Consider the following 7,995-nt stretch of genomic DNA (forward strand, 5'->3'; position numbering starts at 1 on the left):
TCTATTTATGCCATAAATGAGAGCCCCTAGATTTGCCCCTATCTTTTCCTTGAGGAACTTTATAGTTTTAGGTTTCACATTTAAGTCTTTGATCCATCTAGAGTTAGTTTTTGTGTATGGTGTGAGGTACAGATCTTGTTTCATTTTTCTGCAAATGGATATCCAGTTTTGCCATCACCATTTGTTAAACAATCTTTTCCCCATTTAATGGATGTGTTAGGCTGGGTTCTCTAGAGAAGCAAAACCAGTAAAGCTTATATATACATATATATATATATAAGCTCACACACTTATAGAGCCTGACAAGTCCCAAGTTCCTGGATCAAACGTCAAACTAGAGGCTTTTCCCAACTCATTCAGCTCCAGGGGCTGAGGAACTCAAGGTTGGCAGGCAGTATATGACTGTTGACTCCAGTGAATGATGAATGCAAGATCACCAGGCTGAATGGTATATTTTTCACTCACAGACAGTTGTAGGCAGCACAACAGGATCCAGATCCACAGAAGAGTCTCTCATTTTCCCAGGATGTCCATCTATATATTGGAAACAGGCCATACCCCTAGGATAACTCTCTTTCAAAAGATTGGCTATTCAAAACATATATATCCGATCTCATCATGGGAATGACCACATCACAACTGCTTAAACTACTCAAAATCGTGGTCCAGCCATGTTAACACACAACTCCAACTATCAGAATGGATTTCAGCCCTTTGTTAAAGATCAGCTAACCATAGGTTAATGGATCTATTTCTGAGTTCTCAATTCTATTCCATTGATCTATGTGTCTGTCATTGTACCAATATCAGGGAGTTTTGACTACTGTGGCTGTATACTAGGTTTTGAGATATGGGAGTGTGAGACCTCCTACTTTGTTGCTCTTCTTCGATAGTGTTTTGCTTTTCTGAGTCTCTTTCCTTTCCACATAAAGTTTGTGATTGGTTTTTCCATATCCTTAAAGAATGCTAATGGGATATGAATTGGGATTGTGATGAATGTATAGATTGCTTTGGGTAGGATCGATATTTTCACAATGGTCAATCTTCCTATCCATGAGCATGGTATGTTCTTCCATTTATAGAGATCTCTTGTGATTTCTTGAAGTAGTCTTTTATAGTTTTCTTTGTGCAAGTCTTTTGTGTTTTTGGTAAGATTTATTCCCAAGTATTTTATTTTTTGGTAGCTCTGGTGGGAGCTCTGGTGGCCTAGTGCTTAAGGCATTTGACTGCTAACCAGAAGGCTCCATGGAAGGCAATCTACTTCCATAGGGATACTGCCTTGGAAACCCAAGGAGGGGTTGCTATGAGTCTGAAATGACTTGACAGCAGTGATTTTGGTTTTTGATTTATTGTAAGTGGTATTAATTTTCTTATTTCTTTTTCAGCAATCTCTTTGCTGGTATAGAGAAATCCAATTGATTTTTGTATGTTGATCTTATATCATGCCACAATGCTAAACTTCTCATTTAGTTCTGGTAGTTTGTTTTACTGAGTCTTTTGGGTTTTCTGTGTACAGAATCATATCATCAGCAAATAAGGATATTTTTACTTCTTCCTTACCCATTTGGATGCCTTTGATTTCCCTTTCTTGCCTTATTTCCCTGGTTAAGACTTTCAATACAATGTTGAGTAGAAGTGGTGATAGAGGGCATCCTTGTTTGATTCCTGTTCTCAAGGAGAATGGTTTCAGTGTGTCTCCATTGAGAATAATGTAGGCTATTGGTTTTGCATATATTCCCTTTATTATGTTGCGGAATGTCCTTTCTATTCCTATTTTGCCGAGAGCTTCCATCAGGAATGGGCATTGGATTTTATCAAATGCCTATCTATTGATATGATCATGTGGTTCTTTTCCTTGTTTTCTTTATGTGATGGATGATGTCGATTGTTTTTCTAATGTTGAACCATCCTTGCATGCTTAGTATGAACCCCACTTGGTCATAATGTATATTATTTTTTGGATATGCTGTTGCAGTCTATTGGCTAAGATTTTGTTGAAGATTTTTGCATTCGTATTCATGAGGGATATTGGTCAGTAGTTTTCCTTTTGAGTGACATCTTTGCTTGGTTTTGGTATCAAGGTTATGCTTGCTTAATAAAATGAGAATTTTCTCATTTCTTTTAAGGTTTATTTTCTGGTTCTTAATTTTAGATTCCTCTCATAGTTCTTATTTTTCCTGTTGGTCAATTGATTATATATAAATACCTAGGAATAGCATAACAAAAAACAGTCTAAATCTGTATGTGAAAGCATACCCATTAGATAATTTAAGAGAAAGGAGAAAAAAAAACTTTCTTATACCCAGAAAATAGAATATTAAAACATCAGCAATATTCCTATATAGATTTCATAGTAATCTTTCAGTTCACATAGTCCTGTGTAGTTAAATTATCTTTCCTGAGATCCTGGATCAACTGCAATACAGTCTGAATTTGTCACCTTCTACACCAGAGTTCTGGAAATCTGGATTCAATACAGTAGGATCCATGTTCAAGATACCACAGTCCTTTCCATAATCCAATATAGTCCATCTTTCTGTTGAAGTATTTTGGTCAAGTGTTTCAGCAGGTCAATAAAGCAAATCTTTTCTGTGGGTCACAAAACTTAATATAGTCATGGTTATTTCACAATGATTTTTTTTCAAAAGTGAGAAACCTGATTGGAAATCAATTGTAGAACCAATGTAAAGCCAAATAAGTCAGTTTAAAACCAAAAGGAAAATTAAATGAGAGTATCTCCAACCATAATGATTAATCCCATTTTCAAAGAGTTTTAAATATAATACATAATTATCTTGAGACATAATATTATATACTAAGACTATCAAGTCTCTAAACATCTGAATTAAGCTCTATAGGTAAGTGGAATAACTCTCCCAGTTAAACCAACTGGCTTCTATAATGCTGCTTTCAAAGGAAAAGGTTGAGACCAAGTTAGCAATTAAAATAACTAAAATTTTGACATAATATCATGTATTTGTTGTCAAGTATCAGGCAAAAACACAAGAGAAAACACTAATCCAAATTTTTAACCCAAAAGAGGATCAGCCACTCCTCCTGAACTGTCAACACATTCAGGTAATCTATAAGCTATTAAATAAAACTTTACAGCATTCTTTCCGTAAAAATCTCTTGTGGCTTTTCATGACGTTTGTCAGAGTTTATTGTAGGCTACCGACAAACAATACCTAACTTATTTAACTAAAAATTCTAAAGGTAAAAACCTTAAATGTTTTTCAAAACCACATGGCTTGGTCTGACTCAGGAATCCCACATTGTCTGGGAGGCCAAATTACAAAAAGAATGAATTAATTCTTCAAGCCAGTTATCAAAGAAAATTTTGTTACTTTAACTGCAAGAAACCCAATTTGGTGTTTTATATGCTACTTATTAAAGCTCCTAAAAATCTGAAACTATTGACCTTCAGTCAAACAGGTAAAAACTTGACTATATCAAATAAATTTATTTTAATAAATATTTTAAATATTGTTAAATATCCCTTTTAATCAGTTAAATGCTAAAATTAGCACATTTATTAGAATACATGAATACGTATATATCCTTTCTGTAAAAATCAAAAGCATATAAACTTTAAATTATAGTGAATATTTAACTCAATTGTTAGTAAATTACCTAAAGATCTTGAAATTATATATATCACAAAACATAGTTACTGCTAAAAAAGTTTGCTTCAATAGTCTAAGTTTTCATTTAAACTTTTACTGTTTTCCCTATCTCACCAAATCTAAATTTAACCCTTTAAAATTATACCAACTAGTTTTGGAAATTGTAAAGTTTCTGCCCAAGCAACCAATTCATGAATATAACTTCAAGACTCTGGCTTGAGGTAGAAATATTTCCCAAGACAACCCATGTGTATACTTTGTGCTTTGGTTTTGTTGAGTTCTCTTGCAATGGAGAGAATCTGCCCCTGGCTTTCACATGATGGGATGCCACCTATAATTTTCTGATAATTGTTGTTGTTGTTATGTGCCATGGAGTCGGCCCCAACTCATAGCAACCCCTCCTTGGGTTTCTGAGGTGTTATCACTATGGAAGGAGATTGATAACTATAATGTTGTTGCTGTTGTTATGTGCCATCGAGTCAGCCCCGACTCATAGTGACCCCTCCTTGGGTTTCCAAGGCAGTATCACTATGGAAGTAGGATTGCCCAACCTTCCTTCCGAGGAGTGGCTGGCGGGTTTGAACCGCCAGCCTTCTGGTTAGCAGTCAAGTGCTTTTAGCCACTATGCTACCAGAGCTCCTGATAACTATAATAAGACAGCATTTTTCCTTATTCCCTTTTGTCTAAAATAGTTAACATTTAGTTTGGGAGGGATTCTTCAAAAGCTTTCCTAAGAGGTAAATGATCTCAGAGACTGGCCAAGAAGCCTGATTTTGCTTTTTCCTCTTACCTTGGCATAGTGTGTAAGGCATTTCACTGCTAACCAGAAGGCTGGTGGTTCCAACCCCCCAGCCACTCCTCAGAAAGAAGGTTGGGTGATCTACTTTCGTAGTTATACCACCTTGGAAACCCAAGGAGGAGTCGCTATGAGCAAGATACCACTCCATGGCAGTGAGTTTGGTTTGGTTTTTGGTTTGGGCTCACATTCAAAGACAAGAATAGATCTTACTAGTCCATTTACACTTGAAAGGCAAATGATAACTGATTTAACTACTAGTTTCACTTTAAGACTATGATTTCTTTTCCTTAAATAAAACACATTCTATAATATTTAACTTAAGTTACTTAGATTTCACCTTCAAGGTTGTTATAAACACAAACTTCTGTTAAAATGAATTTATTTCACTAATTATTTGTAATTATTAGGACTAATTCATATTATTATCTATCATTAGACCAAATCTGAGCAAGTTCTTTGAAGAAATGTCATCTAATTTAACACCATCTGGAGGTAAAAATTATATATATGTATATATATGTATATATATATATATATATATATTCACAATCCTATCTTTTGCATGATTTACAAGAATTTTCTTAGAATAATTTTTTAAGGCCTTGTTATACTACTCAAAATAAACATTTTTTTTTCAGTGCACTTTTAAAGGAACCAATTTGTATTAAAGTTTCTTAGAGTAGCTACTGAAAGCTTCATTCATAAAACAGCTGCAAGAAGCAGTTTTCTTTGGAGCTGAGGCTAGAGCAACCACATGGTGGTGCTCAGAGGGGAAGTTCAAGGATACCCAGACTGAATTCTCTTTAGAGCAGAAATCCTCAAGATAGAATCTCGTCCACTTTTCTAGGTCACCCACCGCAGATTTCGTCCAGGTGGCCACCATCTTGAATGAAAATCACACACTCATTGAGCCTCTGAAGTTAATTTAAACAACCGACTTATAAGGTTCTGCCTGTGTCTTTTCCATTTTACAACCAACTACAACATAATATTCTTAAAACAGCATAGCACAAAACCAGGCAACACACACACAATTCCAAACTCAATGCTGTGGAGTTGGATCTGACTCATAGCGACCCCTTCTTGGGTTTCCGAGGCAGTATCACTACAGAAGTAGATTGCCCAGTCTTCCATCCGAGGAGTGGCTGGTGGGTTTGAACCACCAGCCATCTGGTTTGCAGTCAAATGCCTTAGGCTCTATGCCACCAGAGTTCCCACACATACACAAGTAGCTACATAATTTCAAGCTGTTTCAGTTAGGTCCACCGATCTTAAAACTACCGGAGATCTCTCTCAGATCTAGTCTGACAATCCTTGTCCTAAAAATGGCCACTGACTTTAAAAGAATTCCTTGGTAATCTTATGCCAATGTTCACTGTACAAATCACCAAAGGAGCCCCTAAATGCTTACAAATGTGAACCACTGGAGTACTTGATAAAGGTCCAGACTGACTTGAGACCTGGCATTCTCCATTTTACCAAGCAATAACACATGTTTCAAAGTTTCTACAAAACAGTGGAGTTGCCCACCCCACCTGTAAATTTCTTGCAAGAAATAGTGCAGGCACACAAAGCATCAAATGGAAACATTTGGCAAAGAGAGACATTTCATTTGGTTTAACAACTCTCACCAATGTCCACAAAACTTGGGTCATCAAAACCAGAGTCCTGGACCAAACGTCTACAAGGAAATAGACCAAAGCATCTGCAAACAGAACAAACAGGAACTTTTAGTCAAAATCTCATACTGCTGGTAGAGTTAAGCAACCTCTTGTGAAATACCAAACCAAAACCCCACACAGTTGCTACCAACGGGGGCAAAACAAGACCTTTGCAAGAGATGAACAGAGAGAGAGAGGAAATTAAAAAATAAACAGCAAACAACAGCAAAAACAACTACTACTACAATAAAAATTATTAGGCCAGAGTTCAGCATGTATAATTTCTCTTGACATTTATAAATCTGCAGATACAACCAAATATTTCTAGAAGTGCTAAAAATAATCTTCAAACATATGCAAACAAACATAAAGAAAGCATTAAGAGTTCTCACATTGTAAAGAAAAACCCCACACAGCAAGACTTAATAAACGTCTTAGACAGCCACACCAAAACATCAGGCTCAAAATCCAAGAGCGTTTACCTCACAGTGTCCCTGGGATTGGCAGAGATGGTAGGATGCATGAGACTCCTTTGGCAACCGTGCCAAACGACCCCCAGGAGTCCCATAGAGAAAGATAGCTTTGTATTCTGTTGACTACACCACTATTGTAATAGGGGAAAAGAGACCCCAGATTTAAACAGATTCAAAAGGGATACTTTTATTAAGCTTTGGACAGGACAAACACAAAACAAAGACAATCATCCAGAATGAGAGAAACCATCAGTGTGTACACTGTACAGAAAGCTGAATGGAATCTATTGAGTCATGGCCATGGGGCTATTTATATATGATTGGAAAAAAAAGGAAATCATCACAAAATCATGATTGGTGGTAGATAGATTCATCACTATCACAGGCAGGACTGTAGAAGCAGGGAAAAGACCATGCTTGTGAATGGAAGATAGAAAAGGGTTACAGGATTGGTTCTGGGCCTTGACTTCCTGGCTAGGTGGTGGTCTGGATAGGCTGTCACTCATGACCATGCAGCCTGAATCTTAGCGACAAGGTGGCTACCAAACAATACCAAGACCTCAAACTTAATTTAAAATAGAAAAGGACACACTCAGGCAAGTTCCCTAGTTCTGTGTGTGAGCATAATCTACTTTCAACCACATTCTTCCTGAAGGCAAACTGCCCCTCCATAGGTTTGTACTGGAACTTGTCTATGCATAGCCACATTGTTTATTTAATGGTCAGAAAGAACCCAAATGGCATCTGAAACTAATGTTAATTAAGCCTCAAAATGGAGTTAGGGCTCCCATTGCAGACTACAACCTTCTACAACCCAAGTGCTTTAGAATTTAAGCTCTAATACAATATAGAAAAATTGTGATCCATAGTGTTTTCAATGGCTGAGTTTTGGAAGTAGATTATCAAGCCTTTCTTACTCTGCATGCTCCAATGAAACTTGTTGAGTGTCATAGCAACATGCAAGCCTCCACTGACAGGTCATGGCTGTGCATGAGGTGCATTGGGTGGGAATCAAACCCAGGTCTCTCACATGGAAATCAAGAATTCTACCAACTAACACGGCTACTTCACTTACAGTTTTAGACTATATGATATACAGTGGGAAAAAGACAGACAATATCCTGGTTCTTTTAGAATTTAAATTTGAAAAGGCCAGACAGAAGAGAAATTGTGAACCAAAAAATGTTAAATTTTTCAGATAGTAACAATCACAGTATTTCTGACATACTACCAGGTGAAGCTGGTGTTGTTGGCCTGGAGAATCACACTTTGAGAACCACTGCATTGGACTGTTTCCTTGCCCCAGAGCACTGTGAGTGTAGCTGAGTGCAGTGTTGTGTGCCACGTGCTCTGATAGATATTTGGGCTGATGACATAGTGGGGAACATCCAGGTCACGCAAGGAGCAGAAATCCTCCTATTTTTTTTTTTTTTTAA

This window comes from Orycteropus afer, unplaced genomic scaffold (assembly GCF_000298275.1).
Source record: "Orycteropus afer afer isolate SDZICR_OR568_19922 unplaced genomic scaffold, OryAfe1.0 scaffold00139, whole genome shotgun sequence".
Classification (NCBI taxonomy): Eukaryota; Metazoa; Chordata; class Mammalia; order Tubulidentata; family Orycteropodidae; genus Orycteropus; species Orycteropus afer.